Genomic DNA, 13915 nt, shown 5'->3' with positions numbered 1-13915 from the left:
AACAGAAACAGACTCCCTCACATCAAAGTGAAAACAGATCTCCACAAATACAAAGCAAATGATTGCATAAATATTAATATGACACACCAAATCACCACGGGTGCAGCCAATTGGCTTTAAAGGCCACATATTTAGTTAAGGTGTCCTAGCTATATATAAACTTGTGTGAGGTCTCGGTGTTTCAATTGGTTGTAGTCAAAATACACCTGTATCTGCTGATTAGTCAGTATCCTGGCAAAGACTACACCTTGAAGACAAAAGAACACTCCAAGCAACTCTGTGACAAGGTTATTGAAAAGCACAAGTCAGGAGATGGATACAAGAAAATTTCCAGATTATTGAACATCCCTTGGAGTACAGTTAAGTCAATCATCAAGAAATGGAATGCATGGTTGGTGTTTTGGGCTGAGGCCCTTCATCAGGTCCTGATGAAGCCAATGTCTTAGCTAATTTACTGTACTCCCTCATCTTTAATGCTAAATGCATCCGTTGACAAATGAAACCACTATCCCGGTTGCCATGTGTCTTATACGTCCACTGGCTTTGACTATCTCTGACCCCCACCTGGCTTCACCTAAACCTTTTGTGAGGAATGCTAAGTTCACGTAAGTAAGTGAATGCATTTGTCAATTATCACTTTCTAGCTGGCCTCCTTCCTTTCCCTCCCCCACCTTTTTATTGCGATGTCTTCCCCCTACCTTCTCAGACCTGAAGAAGCATCTCGGCCTTAAACGTCAACTGTATGTTCATTCTATAGATGCTGCCTGACCCGAGCTCCTCCAGTATTTTGTGTGTGTGTGTGTGTGTGTGTGTGTGTGTGTGTGTGTGTGTGTGTATGTGTGTGTGTGTGTGCGTGTGTGTGTGTGTGTGTGCGTGTGTGTGCGTGCGTGCGTGCGTGTGTGCGTGCATGCGTGTGTGTGTGTATGTGTGTGTGTGTGTGTGTGTGTGTGTGCGTGCGTGCGTGTGTGTGTGTGTGTGTGTGTGCGTATGTGTGTGTGTGTGTGTGTGCGTGTGTGTGCGTGCGTGCGTGCGTGTGTGCGTGCATGCGTGTGTGTGTGTATGTGTGTGTGTGTGTGTGTGTGTGTGTGTGTGCGTGCGTGCGTGTGTGTGTGTGTGTGTGTGTGTGTGCGTATGTGTGTGTGTGTGTGTGTGCGCGTGCGTGCGTGTGTGTGTGTGTGTGTGTGTGTGTGTGTGTGTGACTCTGGATTTCCAGCCTCTGCAGAATCTCCTGTGTTTATGATCTGCATTCCCCTGTGTCTCCATCGAAGGTAAGCACATCCACTCACTGTTAGCCCTCCCAGTTTATTGAGAAGTCCAAACTTCTCCGCTATTTGATGTTGCTCTTTCTGATTTTGCTTGCAAAAAATAAATGAAGCATTACTCCAACAGAATGAGATGAAGGAAGATGGAGAATTCAGTGTCAGCAACAGCAGCTTCCGTTCACTTTCAAGGAAGGTAAGACAAAAAAAAATCCCACAGAGCAATTTTAAACTAACCTCACTGGAAACGTTGGTAGGGAACGCTCAGGTCATATAAAGGCACCATTAATAACGCAGGTCAGAGATAGCTCAGAGCTACTGGATGTGTAAAACACATAGCAACCGAGATAGTGGATGCATTGTTCACAATCCTTCAATAATCCAAATATTTTGGAGATTTTAGAGATTGAGAGATGAGTCTTCCCGACCGGACAAGCTCGCACAGCCCAATTACACCCCTGTGACCAGTTAACCCACCAAGCTATCCATTTTGAGAGGATTCGAATATAAAAGTAAGAATGTAATTTTAAGGCTCTGGAAGGTACTGCTGTGGCCTCATTTGGAGTACTGTGAGCAGTTTGGGCCCCGTATCTAAGAAAGGGTGCGCTGACTTTGAAGAGGATTCAAAGGAGATTCTCAAAAATGATTTTGGGATTGAAAGGCTTCTCATATGAAGAGTGTTTGATGGCTCTGGGCCTCCACTCACTGAAATTCAGAAGAATGAGGGGGTATCTCATTGAAACCCATCGAATGTTGAAAGGTCTCGATGGAGTAGACTTGGAGAGGACGGTGGGGGAGCCTAGGACCAGAGGACACAGCCGCAGTATAGAGGGATGCCCATTTAGAATGGAGATGAGGAGGAATTTCTTGAGCCAAGAGTGGTGAATCTGTGGAATTCATTGCCACAGGCAGCTTGGGAGGCCAAGTCATTGGGTTATATTTAAGACAGGGATTGATAAATTCTTGATTAGGCAGAGCATGAAGGGATATGGGGAGAAGGCAGGAGATTGGGGCTGAGAGGCAAAATGGATCAGCCATGATGAAGTGGTGGAGCAGACTCAATGAGCCAAGTGGCCTAATTCTGCTCCAATATCTTATGGTTATCCCTTGCATCTTTGGCCTGTGGGAAAAAAACTGGAGCACTCAGAGGAAACCCACATGGTCACGGGAAGAATATAAAACTCCTAACAGCCTGTGGTGGATTGAACCCACTTTGACAGCATTGTAATAGTGTTATACTGACCGCTATGTTGCTGGGCCACCCCAATAATGTACCAATGGATGAGAAAATTGCCAGAGTAACACTCCTATTCACAAAAAGGAAGGATGCAAAGAAAGGGTAACGACAAGCTGAATAGCCTAACACTTACTGTCACAATCATTTTCTTTAGGAAGGCATGACAGAAAAAAATCTGAGATTATGCATTATGGTAGGAAAATCAGATTTTATAGAGTCATACAGCACAGAAACAGGGCATTCAGCCCATTTGGTTCCTGCAGGCGACCAAGGCCCATCTACATTAATCCTACACTGTTGCCAAGTTATTGCTCCCACATTCCCATCACCTTCTCCCAGTGTCTACCACTCACCTACATACGATGGGGAACAGGAACTAGGCTACCATCTTGCATGTTTTGGGATGTGGCAAGAAACCGGAGCACCCGGGGAAATCCCACGTGGTCATAGAGAGAGGGCACCAACTCCACAAAGGTGGGGAGGTGGGGATCGAATGTCGGTCATTGAAGCCATAAGGCAGTGGCTCTACCAACTGCAGAGCCCATACTCCCTTCTCACTACGACCATCGGGCGGGGGATACAGAAGCCTTAAGTCCCACTTCACCAGGTTCCGGAACAGTTATTACCCTACATCTGTCTGATCTGCGCTAACAATATTGGAACCCAAGTGCAGAGGAATGACAGACCCGGATGTAGAGACAGTGACGAGAGTTTCTTCACAATATTTCCATAAGACTTCTGGTTAAGGTGGCGCTTACCCGACACGTGTGACAACTCACTGTTAGTTAGAAAGGCAAGAAATTCAACCAAACACATCACTAAAAACACCTACAAGAGAAAATCTGCAGATACTGAAAGTCCAGGCAACACACACAAAATGCTGGAGGAACCCAGCAGGCCAGGCAGCATTGAAGGAAAAGAGTAAATGGTTGAAGTTTAGGGCTGAGATGAAGAGTCTTGGCCCGAAACGTCGAAGGGTTACTCTTTTCTGTTGATGCTGCCTGGCCTGCTGATGAGGTCCTCCAGCATTTTGTGTATGTTACTAAAACCACCTTTTCTGAGGTAAATTGTGTTAAATTATTGCTGCAAGCAGTGAGGGGGTAAGCGATGGTGAAGTGAGTTCAGGGGACGAGCTGAGATGGTGTGTTGCCGAGTCGATGTTGATGGAGTGAGGCTGGGGCGGTGGAGTTCTGATGCCTGTACAACTGCCCCTGGTGCAAGGTTGACCTGCCCTGGGCACCAAGAGGAGAAGTTGGAGCGACAAAATCTGGGCCTGGAGCTAGTCACTGGATGGTGTGGTCTAGGCCCCGAGCCCTTCGCAGTAGCTGGATCCTAGTGCGAGGTACAATCTGCCCTTTAGACAATTTTAACACTGGCCCAGATTGGATGCAGGAACTGATTTTTCTCACTCTCCGTGAAGTTCACTCATGTCTCCCTGGCCTTTATAATTATCAAGGAAAAGGATAGAATCAAAGAGGACAGGAAAATTTTTAATTGGGGAAAGGCAAATTATGAGGCTATAAGGCTAGAACTTGCGGGTGTGAATTGGGATAATGTTTTTGCAGGAAAATGTACTATGGACATGTGGTCGATGTTTAGAGATCTCTTGTGTGATGTAAGGGATAAATTTGTCCCGGTGAGGAAGATAAAGAATGGTAGGGTGAAGGAACCATGGGTGACAAGTGAGGTGGAAAATCTAGTCAGGTGGAAGAAGGCAGCATACATGAGGTTTAGGAAGCAAGGATCAGATGGGTCTATTGAGGAATATAGGGAAGCAAGAAAGGAGCTTAAGAAAGGGCTGACAAGAGCAAGAAAGGGGCATGAGAAGGCCTTGGCGAGTAGGGTAAAGGAAAACCCCAAGGCATTCGTCAATTATGTGAAGAAAAAAAGGATAACAGGAGTGAAGGTAGGACCGATTAGAGATAAAGGTGGGAAGATGTGCCTGGAGGCTGTGGAAGTGAGCGAGGTCTTCAATGAATACTTCTCTTCGGTATTCACCAATGAGAGGGAACTTGATGATGGTGAGGACAATATGAGTGAGGTTGATGTTCTGGAGCATGTTGATATTAAGGGAGAGGAGATGTTGGAGTTGTTAAAATACATTAGGACAGATAAGTCCCTGGGGCCTGACGGAATATTCCCCAGGCTGCTCCATGAGGTGAGAGAAGAGATTGCTGAGCCTCTGGCTAGGATCTTTATGTCCTCGTTGTCCACGGGAATGGTACCAGAGGATTGGAGGGAGGCGAATGTTGTTCCCTTGTTCAAAAAAGATAGTAGGGATAGTCCGGTAATTATAGACCAGTGAGCCTTATGTCTGTGGTGGGAAAGCTGGTGGAAAAGATTCTTAGAGATAGGATATATAGGCATTTAGAGAATCATGGTCTAATCAGGGATAGTCAGCATGGCTTTGTGAAGGGCAGATCGTGTCTAACAAGCCTGATAGAGTTCTTTGAGGAGGTGACCAGGCATATAGATGAGGGTAGTGCAGTGGATGTGATCTATATGGATTTTAGTAAGGCATTTGACAAGGTTCCACACAGTAGGCTTATTCAGAAAGTTAGGAGGCATGGGATCCAGGGAAGTTTGGCCAGGTGGATTCAGAATTGGCTTGCCTGCAGAAGGCAGAGGGTGGTGGTGGAGGGAGTACATTCAGATTGGAGGATTGTGAGTAGTGATGTCCCACAAGTATCTGCTCTGGGATCTCTACTTTTCGTGATTTTTATTAACAACCTGGATGTGGGGGTAGAAGGGTGGGCTGGCAAGTTTGCAGACGACACAAAGGTTGGTGGTGTTGTAGATAGTGTAGAGGATTGTCAAAGATTGCAGAGAGACATTGATAGGATGCAGAAGTGGGCTGAGAAGTGGCAGATGGAGTTCAACCAGGAGAAGTGTGAGGTGGTACACTTTGGAAGGACAAACTCCAAGGCAGAGTACAAAGTAAATGGCAGGATACTTGGTAGTGTGGAGGAGCAGAGGGATCTCGATCTACATGTCCACAGATCCCTGAAAGTTGCCTCACAGGTGGATAGGGTAGTTAAGAAAGCTTATGGAGTGTTAGCTTTCATAAGTCGAGGGATAGAGTTTAAGAGTCGCGATGTAATGATGCAGCTCTATAAAACTCTGGTTAGGCCACACTTGGAGTACTGTGTCCAGTTCTGGTCACCTCACTATAGGAAGGATGTGGAAGCATTGGAAAGGGTACAGAGGAGATTTACCAGGATGCTGCCTGGTTTAGAAAGTATGCATTATGATCAGAGATTAAGGGAGCTAGGGCTTTACTCTTTGGAGAGAAGGAGGATGAGAGGAGACGTGATAGAGATGTACAAGATAATAACAGGAATAGATAGAGTGGATAGCCAGCGCCTCTTCCCCAGGGCACCACTGCTCAATACATGGCTTTAACGTAAGTGGTGGGAAGTTCAAGGGGGATATTAGAGGAAGGTTTGTTACTCAGAGAGTGGTTGGTGCATGGAATACACTGCCTGAGTCAGTGGTGGAGGCAGCTACACTAGTGAAACGTAAGAGACTACTAGACAGGTATATGGAGGAATTTAAGGTGGGGGCTTATATGGGAGGCAGGGTCTGAGGGTCAGCACAACATTGTGGGCCGAAGGGCCTGTACTGTGCTGTACTATTCTATGTTCTATGTTCTATGTCTCCACGGTGCCGAAGCTTTTAGCTGTTCTGTTGTTTGGTCAATTTAAATGCTAGCCCAGATAGACTGAAAAGAGAGTGTCGGGATCCAAGATGAGAGCCGATCTCACTCGCTCTCCGTGGTGTTCACTCCTCTCTCCATGGCTATGAAAACTGCCTCAGTTGCTGTGCTCTGTGCCTGCAAATATGATGAACTGATAAGTGAAGCTTTGGGCCTACTCCAGGGTTGTGATCTGAGGACTCAATTTCGTTTGGAAAGTTGTTTGTTTGCTTCAACAGTTCGCATGATTTGTGTTTTTTCCCCATTCTCTTGTGCATATGCTGTTGGTCTTTTATTCTTTTTTACTTTAATTGGGTTCTTTTGGGTTTCTTGCTTTGTGGCTACTTGTAAGCAAGCAAATCTCAAGGTTGTATAATTTATACCTTCTTTGATAATAAATAGACTTTGAATCCAAAAGAACGTCAATGGCTCAGCCTAGTGACACTGCGAGAAGTCACATTCTCAAAACTAGGACTCTATGATCAGCGCTAATTGGGTGTCCACTTAAATAATACAAGTGACACAGAATTCCCAAACCTATGAAACTAAACGTAACAAGCTTAAACAGAAAACACCAGGAGACCAGGAGAACAAGTCGCTCAGGAAAACACCAGGAACTCTAAATGATTAACAACTTCCATTAAGCAACAGTTAACCAATTCAAACACGAGGAATTCTGCAGATGCTGGAAATTCAAGCAACACACATCACAGTTGCTGGTGAACGCAGCAGGCCACGCAACATCTCTAGGAAGGGTCCTGACAAAGGGTCTCGGCCCGAAACGTCGACTGTACCTCTTCCTAGAGATGCTGCCTGGCCTGCTGCATTCACCAGCAACTTTGATGTGTGTTGCTTGAGTTAACCAATTCAGGTGCTTTAAAAACTTCAGCGCCCAATGCTCGCCAGCGCCCCACACAGGCCTGAAGAGCTCATTACAACAGCCATCAGGCTCCTGAACCAGGTTGGATAACTTCACTCACCCTAACACTGAACCGATTCCACAACCTATGGACTCGCATCCAAGGATTTCACAACTCATGTTCTCAGTACTATTTATTTTTTACTTGCACAATTTGTCTTCTTTTGCATATTTATTATTTGTCATTCTTTGTTTATATATAGTTTTTCATATATTCTATTCTATTTTTTTTTATTTTCCTGTAAATGCCTACAAGAAAATGAATACATAAGGTAACATATACGGTATATACTTTGATAATACGTTTATTTGGACTTTAGTTTTGTACTCCAGCACAAAGAACAATGTTTAAATTGCAGCTTCTTTAAGCTGGTGCTGGTGAACCCTAGTGACTATTTATCAGATGACAAAGCGTAAGGTTATATAGAGTATACATAGTTTGATAATAAATACACTTTGAACTTTGAAGTGGAGAAGGTCTGAACTCTGATTTTGGTTGAAAGAGACATACAGCGCAGAAACAAGCTGTTGGGCACCACTAGTATGATGGAGTGGACGTGGAGAGTTTGTTTCCTGTAGGGAGGGGAATCTTGGATTAAAAGACACAGCCTCAGAATACAAGGATGTCCCTTCAGAACAGAAATGAGGAGGAATTCCTTTAGCCAGAGGGTGGTGAATCTGTGGAATTCACTGCCACGAACAGCTGTAGAGACCAAGTCCTATGGCAAGTTTAACCTATTGAGGATGAAAGGTACTTGATTAGTCAGAGTGTCAAAGGTTACAGAAAGAATGGTATTGAGAAGGAAAATAAACCAGCAACGATCTAACGATGGAGCAGTCTTGCTGGGCCGAATGGCTGAATTCTGCTCCTATGTCTTATGGAATCTTGCACTACGGAATACTGGGTAAACAGACCTTGGATTCTTCATTCATGACACCTGGAAAGTGATTCGGGAAGCCAGTGGAACATCAGCTTTAATTGCAAATGGAATGAAGTCTTTAAAAATAGGAAAATATTGTGATAATTGTCTAGAGTGTTGTTGAGGCCACACCTGCAGTACTGTGTGCAGTTCTGGTCTTGGTATTTAAGGAATGGTATAATTATCTTGGAAGCAATCCAGAAAACCTTTATTTAATTGATTCCTGGGATTCAGGGTTGACTTATGAAGAAGGGTTGAGCAGATTGGGCGATGCTCATGGGGGGTTAGAAGAACGAGACGTGATCTTACTAAAACATGCACCATCCTGAGAAGGGTGAATGCTGAGAAGATGTCTTCCCCGAGGGAAAAATTAGAGTCATGATGAGAAGAAATTTCAGATTCAGATTTATCAGATTTATTTATTGCATGTACATAGAATCATACAGTGAAACGCATCATTTGTATTAACAACCAACATACCCAAGGATGTGCAGGGGGCAGGCTGCAAGTGTCCCACACTTTCCGGTGCCAACCTTGCGTGCCCCAACGTTCATTACTTGAGGAGAGTGAACATAGAACAATACAGCACAGCAACAAGCTATATGTCCGCATTATTGTGCTGAACCAATTAAATTAGTAACCAAATAGCCAACTAAACTAATCCCCTCTGCCTACGCAATGCCCATATCCTTCCAGTTCCCTCACATACATGTGCCTATCTAAATGTCTCTTTAAAAGATCTCCAAGGCATCTGCCTCTACCACCACCCCAGGCAGTGCATTCCACTACTCCCTGTGTAAAAAACTTGCCCCTCACATCTCTTTTGAAATAATCCCCTTTCACCTTAAATGTCTACCATCTGGTGTGAGATATCTTGTTGAAATACCTACACTGGTTCTGCCATTTGGCTGAGTGTGAAAAGAGTGATGTTTATTCGGAAAGAGGTAGTGGTCGAGGAAGTTACAGTAACAACATTTAAAAGACACTTCAATAGTTTAGAGCGCTATAATTTGGTGGAAGCAGGTCAGTATGGACTAGATGGGATGAAGGGCTTATTTCCATGCTGTGTACCTCTTTGACACAAAGATTTTATGTTCTACAAAATAAACAAAATTCAATTATCCTGACCTTTTTAGTCAAGGGAGGTTTGGAGAGATGTAATTACGCTCTTTGCCCCTGTTGGCCGAATCTGTTGGTTTAGTTCTGGTTGCCTCATAAGACCGTAAGACCATAAGATATAGGAGCAGAGGTAGGCCATTTATCCATTCGGTCTGCTCTGCCATTTAATTATGGGCTGATCCAATTCTTCCAGTCATCCCCACTCCCATGTTTTCTTTCCATACCCTTTGATGCCTGGCTAATCAAGAACCTATCTATTTTGCCTTAAATGCACCCAATTTCTTGACCTCCACAGCCACTCATGGCAACAAATTCCACAGATTTACCACCCTCTGACTAGAGTAGTTTCCCTGCATCTCTGTTCTAAGTGGACGTCCTTCCATCCCGAAGTCGTGCCCTCTTGTCCTAGACTCCCCTACCATGGGAAATAACTTTGCCATATCTAATCTGTTCAGGCCTTTTAACATTTGGAATGTTTCTATGAGATGCCAGATGTTCCTCATACGGTAAACCTTTCATTCCTGGAATCATTCTTGTGAATCTTCTCTGAACACTCTTCAATGTCAGTATATCCTTTCTAAAATAAAGAGCCCAAAACTGCACACAATACTCCAAGTGTGGTCTCACGAGTGCCTTATACAGCCTCAACATCACATCCCTACTCTTATATTCCATATCTCTAGAAATGAATGCCAACATTGCATTCGCCTTCTTCACCACCAACTTAACTTGGAGGTTAACCTTTAGGGTTTCCTGCACAAGGACTCCCAAGTCCCTTTGCATCTCTGCATTTTGAATTCTCTCCCATCTAAATAATAGTCTGACTGTTTATTTCTTCCACTAAAGTGCATGACCATACACTTTCCAACATTGTATTTCATTTGCCACTTCTTTGCCCATTCCCCTAAACTATCTAAGTCTCTCTGCAGGCTCTCTGTTTCCTCAACACTACCCGCTCCTCCACCTATCTTTGTATCATCGGCAAATTTAGTCACAAATCCATCAATCCCATAGTCCAAATCATTGACATACATCGTAAAAACCAGCGGTCCCTGCACTGACCCCTGTGGAACTCCGCTGGTAACCGGCAGCCAGCCAGGACAGGATCCCTTTATTCCCACTCTCTGTTTTCTGCTGACCAGCCAATGCTCCACCCATGCGAGTAACTTCCCTGTAATTCCATGGGAATGTTATGGTGAAGTTGTATAAGGCATTGGTGAGGCCAAATTTGGAGTATTGTTTGCAGTTTTGGTCACCAAATTACAGGGAGGATATTAATAAGGTTGAAAGAGTGCAGAGAAGGTTTACAAGGATGTTGCTTGGACTTGAGAAACTCAGTTACAGAGAAAGGTTGAATAGGTTAGAACTTTATTCCCTGGAGTGTAGAAGAATGAGGGGCGATTTGATAGAGGTACTGTATATAAAATTATGGTGGGTATAGACAGAGTGAATGCATGTAGGCTTTTTCCACTGAGGCTAGGGGAGAAAAAAACCAGAGGACATGGGTTAAGGGTGAAGGGGGAAAAGTTTAAAGGGAACATTGGGGGGGCTTCTTCATACAGAGAGTGGTGGGAGTGTGGAATGAGCTGCCAGATGAAGTGGTAAATGCAGATCACTTTTAACATTTAAGAAAAATTTGGACAGGTACATGGATGAGAGGTGTATGGAGGGATATGGTCTAGGTGCAGGTCAGTGGGACTAGGCAGAAAAATGGTTCAGCACAGCCAAGTAGGGCCAAAAGACCTGTTTCTGTACTGTAATGTTCTATGGTTCTATGATTCTATGGGATCTTATCTTGCTAAGCAGCCTCTTGTGTGGCACCTTGTCAAAGGCTTTCTGAAAATCCAAATATATCACATCTACTACATCTCCTTTGTCTACCCTGTTTGTAATTTCCTCAAAAAGTTGCAGTAGGTTAGCCAGGCAGGATTTTCCTTTAAGGAAACCATGCTGGCTTTGGCCTATCTTGTCATGTACCTCCACATATTCCATAATCTCATTCCTAACATTCAATTCTAACAACTTCCCAACCACTGATGTCAGGCTACCAGGTCTATAGTTTTCTTTCTGCTGCCTCCCACCCTTCTTAAATAGTGGAGTAACATTTGCAATTTTCCAGTCATCCTGTACAATGCCAGAATCTATCAATTCTTGAAAGATCATGTTAATGCCTCTGCAATCTCTCGAGCTACTTCCTTTAGAACCCAAGGGTGCATTCCATCAGGTCCAGGAGATTTATCCACCCTCAGACCATTAAGCTTCCTGAGCACCTACTCAATTGCAATTTTCTTTTTTTTTTTGGCATGTGCCTGCGTGCATGTGCATCTGTACATGTGCATCTGCATCTGCGTGTGTGCGTCCGTGATGATGTCTTTTTCATGGCTTTTACAAGGCGCGGAGCGAGAGAGAGAGACTGTGTGGTGCGACACTCCACACACAGACATTTTCGCGGTAATTTTCCCTCTATTTTACGAGGCCGAGTTGCGATCTCGACACTCAACCCGGCACGGATGGAGAGAGTACTCGGGAGCGGACCTGACTGGTTTTGAACCCGGGAACCTCCGCTCCCGGGTCCGGCGCCAATGTTGTTGCACCACCAACCGACCCTTCAATTGTAATTTTCACTGCACATACTTCAAAAAAGTATTTTCAAAACAGTTGCCTTCTGTTTTAAGTGCATTATGCCTCTATTGCCCTGTAACTCATCCCACTGGCTGTGATTACGCCTCATCTCCTGCCTGTCCTTTCTATCATCTCTGTCGCACACTACCTTTGATTTATTTTTGTTTTTCCCGTCCTCAGCCCTATCATTCGGGTTCCCATCCCCCTGCCAAATTAGTTTAAACCCTCCCTAACAGCTCTATTAAACCTGCCTACTGGATATTGGACCCCTTTGGGTTCAGGTGTAACCTGTCCTTTTCGTACAGGTCGTACCTCCCCCAGAAGAGGCCCCGATGATCCAGGAACTCGAAGCCCTGCCCCCTACACAATTCTCTCAGCCACACATTAATATGCCTGATCATGCTATTCTTGCGTTTGTTAGCACGTGGCACAGACAGCAATCCTAAGGTTACTACCCTCAATATAGGAAGGATCTGGAAGCTTTAGAGAGGGTGCAGCAAACATTTACCATGATGGTACCTGGATTACAGAGCGTGCCTTATGAGGAAAGTTGAGTGAGATAGGGCTTACCTCTTTGGAGGGAAGGAGACGAGACTTGATAGAACTTTACAAGATGATAAGAGGCACAGATCGAGTGGACAGCTGCAGTCTTTCTCCCAAGGCAGAAATGGCTAATATGAGGAGGTGTATCTTTAAGGTCATTGGAGAAAAGTATGGGGAAGATATCAGAGGAGGGTTTTTTACCCAGAGAGTGGTGGGTACATGGAACGCCCTGCCAGGGGTGGTGGTAGAGGAGGATACATTAGGGGTGTTTAGGAAACTCTTAGATAAGCACATGGAAGATAGAAAAACTGAGGGCAATACAGGAGAAAACAGTTAGATTGATCTTGGAGTAGGTTAAAAAGTTGGCAGAACTTTGTGAACCGAAGGGTCTGTAGTGTGCAGTAATGTTCCATGTTCTACTGTATACTTTAGTACTCCAGAGCAACACACACAAAGTGCTGGAGGAACTCAGCAGGTCCGGCAGCATATATGGAAATGAATACACAGCCGACATTTCAGGTCGAGACTCTTCTTCAGGACTGGAGAGGAACGGGGAAGACACGGGAATAAAAAGGTTGGCGGGGGCGGGGAGAAGGAGGATAGCTGGAAGGTGATAGGTGAAGGCAGGTGAGTGGGAAAGGTAAAGAGCTGGGGAAGAAGGAATCTGACAGGAGAGGAGAGTGGACCATAGGAGAAAGGGAAGGAGGAGGGGACCCAGGGGGAGGTGATAGGCAGGTGAGAAGAAGTAAGAGGCCAGAGTGGGGAATAGAAGGTGGGGGGGGGGAGAGTAAACAATTACTGAAAGGAGAAATTGATATTCATGCCATCAGGTTGGAGGCTACCCAGATGCTGCTCCTCCGCTGTGAGGAGGTCTCCTCTTAGCACAAGAGGAGGCCATGGACCAACGTGCCAGAACAGGGACTCTAGGCTTAATCGTGGTGAAAATACTTGGATCTGTCTAACATGCCACCTCTACATCTGCCTTGAGAGTGCACTTAGGCTAGACACAGCAGAGCGAAAACTCTACCCCCTAAAGACACTGCTCGTTACGTTGCATCAGCGGGAACATGCAGATGGTCCACAGAACCGGCCTACCGCATATTACTTATTTATATTCAGACGGTCCTTGGGGTCTGTCCATGGGGTAAGTTCAGCAAAGCAATTCTGTTTCAAGTGTGTGTAATACATTACTCTTTTAATGAAAAATTCATGGCAATCTCTGGTGTTGCAAAGAATTTTTTTTTGCCTGTCACGGAAGCAGTGCAAGATTCAATCTGAAGAAACTTTCTTTTTACATTTGCTGCTGAAAGTCTTGTGGGGACTTGTACCATGTGAATGTTGATATTAGCTGGCTAGAGATACAAACACCATGCACAATCATTCACAGGCCAGCAAAGATTGTTTGAAAAACTTCTCAAAAGTATTTCTTAAGATATTAAATATAAAGATGAGCTTTATTTGTCTCACGTACGTCAAAAGTAGTTGGCTGCCAGGTACCGGTGGTGTTCTGCAGGGTTTGGTGTTGGGGCCATTTCTTCGGAGCATAAGATATAGAAACAGAATTAGGCCATTTGGCCCATCAAGTCTGCTCCACCATTTTAT

The sequence above is a fragment of the Mobula hypostoma genome, chromosome 15 (genome assembly GCF_963921235.1).
Source record: "Mobula hypostoma chromosome 15, sMobHyp1.1, whole genome shotgun sequence".
Taxonomy (NCBI): Eukaryota; Metazoa; Chordata; class Chondrichthyes; order Myliobatiformes; family Myliobatidae; genus Mobula; species Mobula hypostoma.
This window is presented reverse-complemented; position numbering follows the sequence as displayed.